The sequence below is a fragment of the Capra hircus genome, chromosome 6, assembly GCF_001704415.2.
Source record: "Capra hircus breed San Clemente chromosome 6, ASM170441v1, whole genome shotgun sequence".
NCBI lineage: Eukaryota > Metazoa > Chordata > Mammalia > Artiodactyla > Bovidae > Capra > Capra hircus.
In genome coordinates, this window is record NC_030813.1 from 23,297,780 (window position 1) to 23,310,927 (window position 13,148).

Below are 13,148 nucleotides of genomic sequence, written 5' to 3' on the forward strand. Positions count from 1 at the left end.
CACTTCCTGGAGCTTGGTCAAACTCATGTCCATTGAGTCAGTGATGCCATCCAACCATTTCATCCTCTGTCTTACCCTTTTCCTGCCTTCAAGCTTTCCCAGCATCAGGGCCTTTTCTAATGAGTCGGCTCTTCACATCAGGTGGCCAAAGTATTGGAGCTTCAGCTTCAGCATCAGTCCTTCTAATGGATATTCAGGATTGATTTCCCTTCAGATTGACTGGTTTGATCCCTTTGCAGTCCAAGGGACTCTCAGGAGTCTTCTCCACAGTCCAAAAGCATCAATTCTTTGGCATTCAACCTTCTTTATGGTCCAACTCTCACATTCGTACATGACTACTGGAAAAACCAAAGCTTTGACTAGACGGACCTTTGTTGGCAAAGTAATGTTTCTGCTTTTCAATACACTGTCTAGGTTTGTCATAGCTTTTCTTCCATGGAGCAAGTCTCTTTTAGTTTCATGGCTGCAGTCACCATGTGCAGTGATTTTTGGAGCCCAAGAAAATAAAGTCTCTCACTGTTTCCCCATCTATTTGCCATTAAGTGATGGGATCAAATACCATGATCTTTGTTTTTTGAATGTTGAGTTTTAAATCAACTTTTTCACTGTCCTCTTTCCCCTTCATCAAGAGGCTCTTTAGTTCTTCTTTGCTTTCTGCCATAAGGGTGGTGTTATCTGCATATCTGAGATTATTGATATTTTTCCTGGCAATCTTGATTCCACTTGTGCTTCATCTAGCCTGGCATTTCACATGATGTACTCTGCATATAAGTTAGATAAGCAGGGTGACAGTATACAGCCTTGACATACTCTTTTCCCAGTTTTGAACCAGTCCATCGTTCCATGTCCAGTTCTAACTGTTGCTTCTTGATCTGCATACAGATTTCTCAGGAGGCAGGTAAGGTGGTCTAGTATTCCCATTTCTTTAAGAATTTTCCACAGTTTGGTGTATTCCACTCAGTCATAGGCTTTAGTCTAGTCAGTGAAACAGAATTAGATGTTTTTCTGGAATTCTTTTGTTTTTTTTTCTATGATCCAAAGTATGTTAGCAATTTGATCTCTGGTTCCTCTGCTTTTTCTAAATTTAACTTGAACATTTGGAAGTTCTCAGTTCATGTACTGTTGAAGCCTCTCTTGGAGAATTTTGAACATTAGCTTGCTAGTGTGCAAAATGAGTGCAATTTTGCTATAGTTTGAACATTCTTGGCATTGCCTTTCTCTGGTATTGGAATGAAAACTGACCTTTTCGAGTCCTGTGGCACCACCTGGGAAGCCCCTGTTCTAGAACAGCTGCCTGGAAATGTTGAAAACAGGCCAAGCTGAGACAAAATGAGTATGGTAGTGAGTTACTCTCTGTGGTATCAAGTTTATAAAATTATGAGGTATGAATCTTCATAGCAGCATTATCCATAAGAGTTAAAACATGGAAACAACCCACATGTCCATTAGCTGTTGAATGGGTTAAAAAACATGCAGTATAACATACAATGGGACATTATCCTGCAATATAAAGAATGAAATTCTATATACTACAACATGGAAACATAGGTCAAGTTAAAGAAGCCACTCACCAAAGACCACATACTATATCGTTATATTTATATGAAACGTCCAGAGTAGGCAAATCATCAGGGACAAAAAGTAATTTGTGAAGAGGCTGAGGTTAGCAGCAGATGGAGAGTGAATGCTCAGTCCAGGGCTTCTTTTTTAGGGTAATTAAAATATTCTAAAATTAAAGAGTAAAATTAGTGAAATCAGTAAGCAAAAATCAGAACATAAAATTAGAAAGTGAAAGTGAAAGTCACTCAGTCACGTCCAACTCTTTGCAAGTATATGGACTATACAGTTCATGGAATTCTCCAGGCCAGAGTACTGGAGTGGGTAGCCTTTCCCTTCTCCAGGGGATCTTCCCAACCCAGGGATCAAACCCAGGCCTCCCACATTGCAGGCAAATTCTTTACCAGCTGAGCCACCAGGGAACCTAAAACTAGACAGTGGAGGTCATTGTAGGACTCTGAATATACTAGCAATGACTGAATTATATGCTTTAAAAGGGCGAATTTTATGGTATATAACTGACATCTCAATAAAACTATTATTAAAAATTAATAAAGAATGCTTTAATTGATCTAAATTAATTCAAGAGATAATGTTTGCAGTTAAGGAAGGATGCATGGAGTATGCTGATTCATCTTGCTCATCAGATGTTCATCTTTGAGACTACAAACAACAGCTATAGGAGGAGTTAGATATTTCAGAAGATGGTGCACATGGTTGGACTTGAGAAAACCACTTCCCCTGGAAAAGTTAGATATTGTTCTCAGAAAGAGTTAAGAAGGGATGTGGGTGTCCCAGGCAGCTCAGTAGTAAAGAATCCGCCTGCCAGTGCAGAAGATGCAGTGGATGTGGTTTCCATCCCTGGGTTGGGATGAGCCCCTGGAGAAGGAAATGGCAACCCACTCCACTACAGTCCATGGGGTCACAAAGAGTCAGACATGACTGAGGCACTGAACATGCATACAAGCATAAAAGATCAGCTTGAAGAGCCTAGTGACTCCAGCAGTTGGCTTAGTTACTGTGTGCGGCGGCATGCACTTCTTAGTTCTATGACATTCAACTCTCAATTCCTGGAGGCATTATCTAGGGACAGCTCACAACTGTGTTCTCTCGTTTTGTCTATCCTTCACAAAAGGAAGCTGCCTTGATCAGGGTTACTCACCTTCCCTGCAAGTCAACCTGTATCCAGGAGTACAGCCGCTCCAGTGGAAGTTCAGTGTGGAAGGGCAAGGGCTGGGCTGCTTACCCAAGTCGAACCATTTTGAAGGCTTGTTTGGCACAAGGGCTTCCCTGGTGGCCCAGACAGTAAGGAGTCTGCCTGCAGTGCAGGAGGCCTGGGTTTGATCCCTGGGTCGGGAAGATCTCCTGGAGAAGGGAATGGCAATCCATTCCAGTACGCTTGTCTAGAGAATCCCATGGACAGAACTTCATGGGCTACACTCCGCTGGGATGCAAAGAGTCAGACACGACTGAGCAATGAACACACTGCACTACACTCAGCATAAGAACTCACCAAAGTATAACATGCCCTGAGGTCTCTGTTGCAACTGCTTCTCTGCTCAGCATCTCCCTTTGTCAAGTCCTACTTCCCTTATCTCATGCATGTGTTGTTCCTGAAACAATTTCTCAACAAAGATTCTGCATACAAATATCAGAATGTATTCCCCAGAGAACTTGTGACAGTTGGTACCAGGAATGACCCTAAGAAGCTGACTGAAAAGTGATATTTGGAGCTGGATCTCAATCTAGGTCCGAGAACATCATCGCAGGCACTGAGAGCTTCTAGCGTGTGGTTTCAGTATAGTTCCTAAGTTTATTTCAGTTGTGAACTGGAAAGGTAGGCCAGTGGAAAGGATGGGTGCTCAGGCACATGAAAAGTTTGAGGAAAATAGTAATGATGAGGACTATGAAACTGAATAACTACAGAAAGAGCCATTTGGTGCATTGAAAGAAGAAAGCAAAAGCTGAGGGTGATGAATGATGAAGATAAATCAAACTGTGAAAGACAAAGTCTCCTAGGCAGCTTATAAAGAACAAAGTCTCATCTGCTCTACCTGAAGGTCAGGGAAGTCTAAGGATGAGGGCCAAGACTTAATTTTATGAGTAGGAGAACTCCAGAGAAGTTTGAATTCTCAGTCCCAGCAAGTCTGCTATGCCAACATCAGGGCTGTAATTGTGAAAAAATGGACTCTGAAATTCTAAATGGACAAGCTCAGTAGCAATTGTCCTCTGAAGGCCAGGGCTTTTACATAAGGAGGATCCCAGGTAGTAAATGGGATGATAAAGTCCCCAAATAATCAATTCAGTATTTTAATTACCAGAAATATAATGGACACAATAAATGTAGTTAGCAGCAAGATTGTCATAACAAACAGGGGAGCCTGATCCTCACAGACCTATGGAGATGACTAATAGAATACAAAGCACCTGGAACAAAATTACTAAGCAGACAACAAAGATATTGTTCAATCTATACATTGTTCATACTATATTGAAGAAAAATAGCTTTCAGGCTTGAGCCATTTCATACATTTGAAACCCACTGAATGAAAGAGATCCCCAGAAGGAAGAACCCTGCAGCATCCTACCAAGTTTTCATAGTAATGATTCTCCTGGGCTGTGTTTAGTTGTTCAGTCATATCTGACTCTTTTTGAACCCATGGATTGTAGTCCACCAGGCTCTTTTGTCCATGGGAATTCTCCAGGCAAGAACACAGGAGTGGGTTACCATGCCCTCCTCCAGGGGATCTTCCCAACCCAAGGATTGAACACAGGTCTCCTGCATTTCGGGCAGATTCTTTACTGTCTGAGTCACAGGGAAACCCACTTAATGTTTCCGCTCAGTTCAGTTGCTCAATCGTGTCTGACTCTTTGCAACCCCGTGGACTGCAGCACACCAGGCTTCCCTGTCCATAACCAACTCCTGGAGCTTACTCAGACTCATGTCCATGGAGTCAGTGATGCCATCCAACCATCTCATCCTCTGTCATCCCCTTCTCCTCTTGCCTTCAATCTTTCCCAGCATCAGGGTCTTTTCTAATGGGTCAGTTCTTTGCATCAGGTGGCCAAAGTGTTAAAGCTTCAGCTTCAGCCTCAGTCCTTCCAAAGACTATTCAGGACTGATTTTTTTTAGGATTGACTGGTTTGATCCCTTTGCAGTCCAAGGGACTCTCAAGAGTCTTGACACACTGATTTAAACATTACATGTTTTTATCAGAAGCTTGTTATTTGCTCCTTGGATATGAAAGAAATGTGTTCTGTTAGTCGTTCAGTCGTGTCTGACTCCGTAACCCCATGGACTATAACCCACCAGGCTCCTCTGTCCATGGAATTCGCCAGGCAAGAAAACTGGAGTGGGTAGCATTTCCTTTTCCAGAGGATTCTCCTAACCAAGGGATCAAACTTGCTTCTCTTACATTGCAGGTGGATTTTTTACTGTCTGAGCCATCAATCTCAGAAGAGAGGAAACTGAAAATATTTACCCAGGTGGGTTCCAAAATTGCTATGAAGCAGTGGCTACTATTAGAGAAGGCAATAGCACCGCACTCCAGTACTCTTGCTTGGAAGATCCCATGGATGGAGGAGCCTGGTAGGCTGCAGTCCATGAGGTCGCAAAGAGTTGGACACAACTGAGCGACTTCACTTTCACTTTTCACTTTCATGCATTCAAGAAGGATATGGCAACCCACTCCCGTGTTCTTGCCTGGAGAATCCCAGGGATGGAGGAGCCTGGTGGGCTGCCGTCTATGGGATCGCACAACTGAAGCAGCTTAGCAGCAGCAGCAGCAGTGACTACTGTGTTATACACATACCACCACCACTCTTGAAGAGAAGTATTAATTTAAATTATCCTGCTCCTATCTCATCATTGTATGTTGGGGTTGGAGTTGGGGATGGGTAGAAGGAGCAGTAACTTAATTTTTAGTTTATAATATTCTGTATTCAGTATGGCTGCTTGGCACTGTTGTATGGCAGAAACCAACACAACATTGTAAAGCAATTTTCCTCTAATTAAAAATTAAATAAAAATAAAGACAAGTTGCTTAAAAAGTTGCACGTGAAGAATTTCACACCAGGAGCCTCAGCCACACTTGGACTCAGTTTAGATGGTGATATTATGAATATTAAGCCTAAGTTTCAAGCCTATGTCTGAGGTTATAGTAGAATGACATTGTGATTCTTAGAAAGGGCTGAATATATTTTTGATGTTAGGGGGAAATGAATCATCAGAGGCCAGAGGAAACCTGTGGTAACTTTTATACTGGTGGTTTAGTCACTAAGTCACGTCTGACTCTTGCAACCCCATGGACTGTAGCCTGCCACGCTCCTCTGTCCATGGGATTTCCCAGGCAAGAATACTGGAGTGGGTTGCCATTTCCTTCTCCAGGGGATCTTTCTGACTCAGGGATCAAACCTGGGTCTCCTTCACTGCAGGCAGATTCTTTACTGACTGAGCCCCAGAGAAGCCCACAGCTATTATATCTTTATGACCCACTAATGCACCAGCCCCCTTGGTACACATGTATTCACCTAATTCCTTTCCACATTGACTCAGAGACAGACCACTTGACTATCCTTGACCAGTGGAACACTGACAAGCAAAATACAAACAGAGGCTTAATAGGGACTTGCTCATGGGGCATTAGGGTTTGTATTGTAATGCTCTCCCTTGGAACTCAGAGCTATTACTTAAAGAGATCCAACTACTCTGATTGACCGAATATGTGGATAAAAGAAATATCCAGCCAATCCCTAGTTATTCCATCCATCACAGTGGATGTGAGACACATGAGTAAAGAAATCATTCTGGATAGTCAAGCAAGAGCAGTCACCTCTTGGAACAGAAGAACCACCCACCAAAGTCCAGCTCAGATTGCAAAATAGTGAGAAATAACAAATTTTAAGCCACTAAGATCTGGGTAGGTTTGTTTATATAACAATAAATAAATCAAACACTTTCAGAAAGATCTTCACATGGTGCAGGCACAAAAAAATAACATAACTGATTATTGACAGAGTGGAGTCATTTAAGCCTGGTACTTAATTCACAGTCTAATCTAAAATATGGCATAGGCTTCCAGGGGACTGACCTAGAAAATGAGAAAGTTTCCATGTATAAGAAGATTACAGTCATCATTTATTCGATGTTCCGAGTTAAAATTCCATTCAAAAGATGATAAAGTTTGTACTGGCCAAAGAAACGGGATAAAAGAGAAGTTAAGCTGAATAAATAGGGTAAATATGATTATAGATAACTAGAAAATGGAATCACTGAACAAGAAATAATTCATTTTCTTATTCCAGTTAACCCACATAGCATATACAATCATTAAAAGTTAAAACATCTGATTTCATGTAGAAATATTATAAGACATTAAGGTTTATACTGTAAAGCAGTTGATGTTTTAAGATACTGAGGGCAGTTGACTCTGGTTGTCGTTTCATTTCTCTGACCTTAGTGCTTGCTGTAGTACCTGAAATAAAGTAGATACTCAGTAAATATTTGTTGAATTAATGACTGCACACTGAGAAAGAAGCCCTGTTCAGCTTTTTAAGATGTGCTTGGGCAAGGAACTAGCCTCACACCCAAAAGCGATCCTCACTACCACCTCACTATCACGACAGTCAGTAAAAGAGAGCTCAGAGGGAACCTCGTTGCATTTCCTCCCCTTACTTTTTCCCATAGGCTGCATCTCCCACCAGAAATTAAGTGAAAACCCTGATTATTTTCACCCTCTAGTAGGTCAAAGTAAATGTCTATCTCATCTCTGAAGTTTGGCTCACCATCCCACCTACTCCAGGAGGTAGTGAAGGACAGGGAATTCTGGCAGGCTGCAGTCCATGGATTGCAAAGAACTGGACACGACTGATCAACTGAACAATAATTCAACCTACAGAGAGATGCATACTGCTCAGCTGTGAAGTAGAGAAAAAACGGGATCAGAATTACAGAGTGGAGTAGAGGTGGCAAGGAGGCCTCCTGAACACTGTTTTTCATACAAGCATATCTAAAATTTCGCAGAAGTTGGGTAGTCAACATGAATCTGAGTAGCACTGAACCATCTTTCCAATCATTCTCAGGAGAGAGTCCCATGAAACAGTAGACCCCAGAATAAAAGGCTATCGATGGACCACCTGCAGCAGGAGCTAAAGGTGGGGTCTTGTGGAAGAAAGAGTTCAAGCCAGAGCCAAATTTCCCTCATCGGATAACCATTTCCTTCAACCTCTAGAGAAATTTTCAGGTGCAAAACTTACTTTAAAGTCATAAATACAACCACTAACCTGAAAAATGTATAATAAAAATAATTCATTGCTTCCCCTATGTTTTCAGATATTTTGAAACCGGTGAATATCCGGTATGTATCTACACTGCTCCACTCCACGTCCACTGCTATCCCATGAAGACCAGCCTGAATTATTACAAAAGGCTCGTAACTGATCTTCCTGCTTCCGTCCTGTCCTTTACAATTAATCCTCTATGCCGCAGCTAAACATAAACCAACCTGTTACTTTTACTAAACAAGCAAACAAAAAACCACCAATTGCGTCCTATAACAGTGAGAGTAAAATCCCTAGTCCTTCCAGGCCTTCAAGGTCTCTATGATTTGATTCCTGCCCGTCACCAAAATTTAATCTTTCAGCACTCTATCCTCCTTTCTATGCCTCAAACATGTCAAGCCTGTTATTCCCACGCTCTACACTGAAGTCTTTGCAAGCCTTCATTTTCTCATCAATTACATTTCAACTCAAATGTCACTACAGAAGGTTCTTTTTTTCTATAATACTGTTGTTCCCACCCCTGTCACTCTCTGTGGTACTTCATGAAAGTCTAAATGAACTGGTAGCTTAATCGGATCTGATGGCATACAAATACATTATGAAATAAAATTTAAATTATATAGCCATGGGACAAGATGAAGTTCATGTTATGCTAATAAGGTAGACATTTAAGTGTTAAAATACCACCTACCTCCAACCTGAAATTGTATACAGGTGAGCCTGCAATTCTATAATCCTTAGGCCGATTCCCTTAAAACTCCTAGAGTTCTCCAAACATGGGCACAGCTCTAAGTAACATGAGGCTTCCCTGGTGGCTTAGTGGTGGCGAATCCGCCTGCCAACTCAGGAGACGTGGGTTCGACCCCTGGGTCAGGAAGATCCCCTGGAGAAGGAAATGGCCACCCATTCCAGTACTCTTGCCTGGAAAATCCTGTGGACAGAGGAGCCTGGCAGGCTGCAGTCCAGGGGGTCACAAGACAGTCAGAGAGGACTTAGCAACTAAACAAGAACTAAGGAACAGAAGGGACATGAAGAAGCCACGTTCGCTCAGGACTTCATCTTTCATGGCAAAAATCAGTTATCTGGCTCTCAATCTATTTACCTATAAATATGATTATTGTCTATCTCCTATATCAAAGTATTAGCGCTATGAAGGCTGAGACTTTGTCTTTTTTTTTTCCAGTCACTCTCTAACCCGTGCACAGAACTGCATCTAGCACAAATGTAGACTGATGAGTTAATAAATTAAAACTTGGATTTAGAAACAAAAATGAGGTTTCATTCCAAAGCACACAGTAGCCCACAAGTCCAGAATAAATCTATGTGTATATTAAGCTAAGTGTCAGAAAATCATTAAGTGCCCTTGATTTTGCTTTCCTCACATAACTCCCGAAAAAGAATGATAGCACGGCAGTACAGAATCAGGCATGCTTGGTGCACTGACCACCACAGTATTCAATAGGAATATAACTCCACCATCATCTACAAAACTTACATCATCACACCATTAATCCCTAAAACTACCTTAATATTTAATTTGAACCTACATCAAAATATCTTTTTTTTTCTCCTATTCTAGTGGAAAAGTTAGAAGAAAGTTGTCCCTTGCTTACTGAGAAAATTCATCCATAGTTCCAATTTTTGCAAATATTTTCCTAACTTGCTCACAAGTTACTTGCTTTGAGACATGTTTCACTAGAAGTTTTGAAATGGAATGGTTTGTGCAGCTTAAATAGCATTAGATTGACAATTAAGAGATATGGGATGGGTTTTTATTTCACTGTTTATAATAGGTTTGGTATTGCCTTCAGAGTCATTTTACTTTAGCCTGAATTTCACCTTCTGCAAAATGAGATGCTTGAAATAGGAGTTTTCTATACTTCCTTTATGTTCTTAATATCAAAGATTGAAATGCAGCTCAGCCATCCAATTTGAAACTGATGATGAAAAGTAAAATTTCCCCTTCTCCAATTACATAAAAACCAATGCATCAAGGAAAGTAAGAAACAGGCAAAGCCCAGTTTTAAATAAATTAGGTGTCAATAAAACCCCAAACCACAAATAAGCTTTGGAGAGAAAGGTAGAAATGGGGTACTTACTGCAGTTGGTTGCCAGAAAACCATAAGATATTATTTTTAAGGTAGAAAGAGTACACGGAACACAGACTGAATGATCTCTGTTCATTTTCAAGGCAAACCATTCAATATCACAATAATCCAAGTCTATGCCCCAACCAGTAACACTGAAGAAGCTGAAATTGAACAGTTCTATGAAGACCTACAAGAACGTTTAGAACTAACACCCAAAAAAGATGTCCTTTTCATTATAGGGGACTGGAATGCAAAAGTAGGAAGTCAAGAAACACCTGGAGTAACAGGCAAATTTGGCCTTGGAATACAGAATGAAGCAGGGCAAAGGCTAATATAGTTTTGCCAAGAGAAATCACTGGTCATAGCAAACACTGTCTTCCAACAACACAAGAGAAGACTCTACACATGGACATCACCAATGGTCAACACCGAAATCAGATTGTTTATATTCTTCGCAGCCAAAGATGGAGAAGCTCTATACAGTCAGAAAAAAACAAGACCGGGAGCTGACTGTGGCTCAGATCATGAGCTCATTATTGCCAAATTCAGACTTAAATTGAAGAAAGTAGGGAGAACCACTATACCATTCAGGTATGACCTGAATCAAATCCCTTATGATTATACAGTGGAAGTGAGAAATAAATTTAAGGGACTATATCTGATAGATAGAGTGCCTGATGAACTACGGATGGAGGTTCATGACATTGTACAGGAGAAAGGGATCAAGCCCATCCTCATGGAAAAGAAATGCAAAAAAGCAAAATGGCTTTCTGGGGAGGCCTTACAAAAAGCTGTGAAAAGAAGAGAAGTGAAAAGCAAAGGAGACAAGGAAAGATATAAGCATCTGAATGCAGAGTTCCAAAGAATAGCAAGAAGAGATAACAAAGCCTTCCTCAGTGATCAATGCAAAGAAATAGAGGCAAACAACAGAATGGGAAAGACTAGAGATCTCTTCAAGAAAATTAGAGACACCAAGGGAACATTTCATGCAAAGATGGGCTCGATAAAGGACAGAAATGGTATACACCTAACAGAAGCAGAAGATATTAAGAAGAGGTGGCAAGAATACACAGAAGAACTGTACAAAAAAGATCTTCCTGACCCACATAATCACAATGGTGTAATCACTCACCTAGAGCCAGACATCCTGGAATATGAAGTCAAGTGGGCCTTAGAAAGCATCACTACAAACAAAACTAGTGGAGGTGATGGAATTCCAGTTGAGCTGTTTCAAATCCTAAAAGATGATGCTATGAAAGTGCTGCACTCAATATGCTAGTAAATTTGGAAAACTCAGCAGTGGCCACAGGACTGGAAAAGGTCCATTTTCATTCCAATCCCAAAGAAAGGCAATGCCAAACAATGCTCAAACTACCGCACAATTGCACTCATCTCACACGCTAGCAAAGTAATGCTCAAAATTCTCCAAGCCAGGCTTCAGCAACATGTGAACCGTGAACTTCCTGATGTTCAAGCTTGTTTTAGAGAAGACAGAGGAACCAGAGATCAAATTGCCAACATCCGCTGGATCATCGAAAAAGCAAGAGAGTTCCATAAAAACATCTATTTCTGCTTTATTGACTATGCCAAAGCCTTTGACTGTGTGGATCACAAGAAACTGTGGAAAATTCTGAAAGAGATGGGAATACCAGACCACCTGACCTGCCTCTTGAGAAACCTATATGTAAGTCAGGAAGCAACAGTTAGAACTGGACATAGAACAACAGACTGGTTCCAAATAGAAAAGGAGTACATCAAAGCTGTATATTGTCACCCTGCTTATTTAACTTATATGCAGAGTACATCATGAGAAACGTTGGGCTGGAAGAAGCACAAGCTGGAATCAAGATTGTCAAGAGAAATATCAATCACCTCAGATATGCAGATGACACCACCCTTATGGTAGAAAGTGAAGAGAAACTAAAAAGGCTCTTGTTGGCTTAAAGCTCAAATTCAGAAAACGAAGATCATGGCATCTGGTCCCATCACTTCATGGGAAATAGATGGGGAAACAGTGGAAACAGTGGCAGACTTTGTTTTTGGGCTCCAAAATCACTGCAGATGGTGATTGCAGCCATGAATTAAAAGACGCTTACTCCTTGGAAGGAAAGTTATGACCAACCTAGATAGCATATTCAAAAGCAGAGACATTACTTTGCTAACAAAGTTCCGTCTAGTCAAGGCTATGGCTTTTCCAGTGGTCATGTATGGATGTGAGAGTTGGACTGTGAAGGAAGCTGAGCGCCGAAGAATTGATGCTTTTGAACTGTGGTGTTGGAGAAGACTCTTGAGAGTCCCTTGGACTGCAAGGAGATCCAACCAGTCCATTCTAAAGGAGATCAGCCCTGGGTGTTCTTTGGAAGGAATGATGCTAAAGCTAAAACTCCAGTACTTTGGCCACCTCATGTGAAGAGTTGACTCATTGGAAAAGACTCTGATGCTGGGAGGGATTGGGGGCAGGAGGAGAAAGGGACGACAGAGGATGAGATGGATGGATGGCATCACCGACTCAATGGACGTGAGTTTGAGTGAACTCTGGGGGTTGGTGATGGACAAGGAGGCCTGGTGTACTGCGATTCATGGTGTCGCAAAGAGTTGGACACAACTGTGCGACTGAACTGAACTGAATGCAGACTACTCTTGTTTGCAACTGTTGGACATAGGACCAGAATTTGGCAACAATAATTTCCCTGACATGAATATGTCATATATTTGAAAAGCAGAGAACATAGGGTCAAACAGAGAATTAGCTAGAAAATCCTATTGAGAAGGAACAGTCTGTCTACATGGTAAATAGGAGAAGGAGCAGATAGGACTTTTGTACTATAAAAAGTTCTGCCAAAATAGCTCCTATGTATTGGATTGGGAGAAATAAAGATTACCTCTTTATCATATGTAAAGTAACCATTAATCTGCACCAACCACAGGTAGTTTCCCAGGGGAAATTCCTCAAATATATGAATGAGAAAAATTACCTCTATAAGGATAAATACATACAAAAATAATGAGCAAAACAGGGGGAAAGGAACAGAAAACAAGACAGATAATGAAAACTCATCAGAAAAATATTGCCAAGAAACAATGAAAATTGAAACAAAATATCTTGGAATTACTATTCCAGAATCTCAATGTAGTCATTAATTAGGAACATAAAACATGGACGCAAGACCTCAGAAAAGATACTAACAAATAAGTAAAAAATAAAATGTAGATTATCAAAGC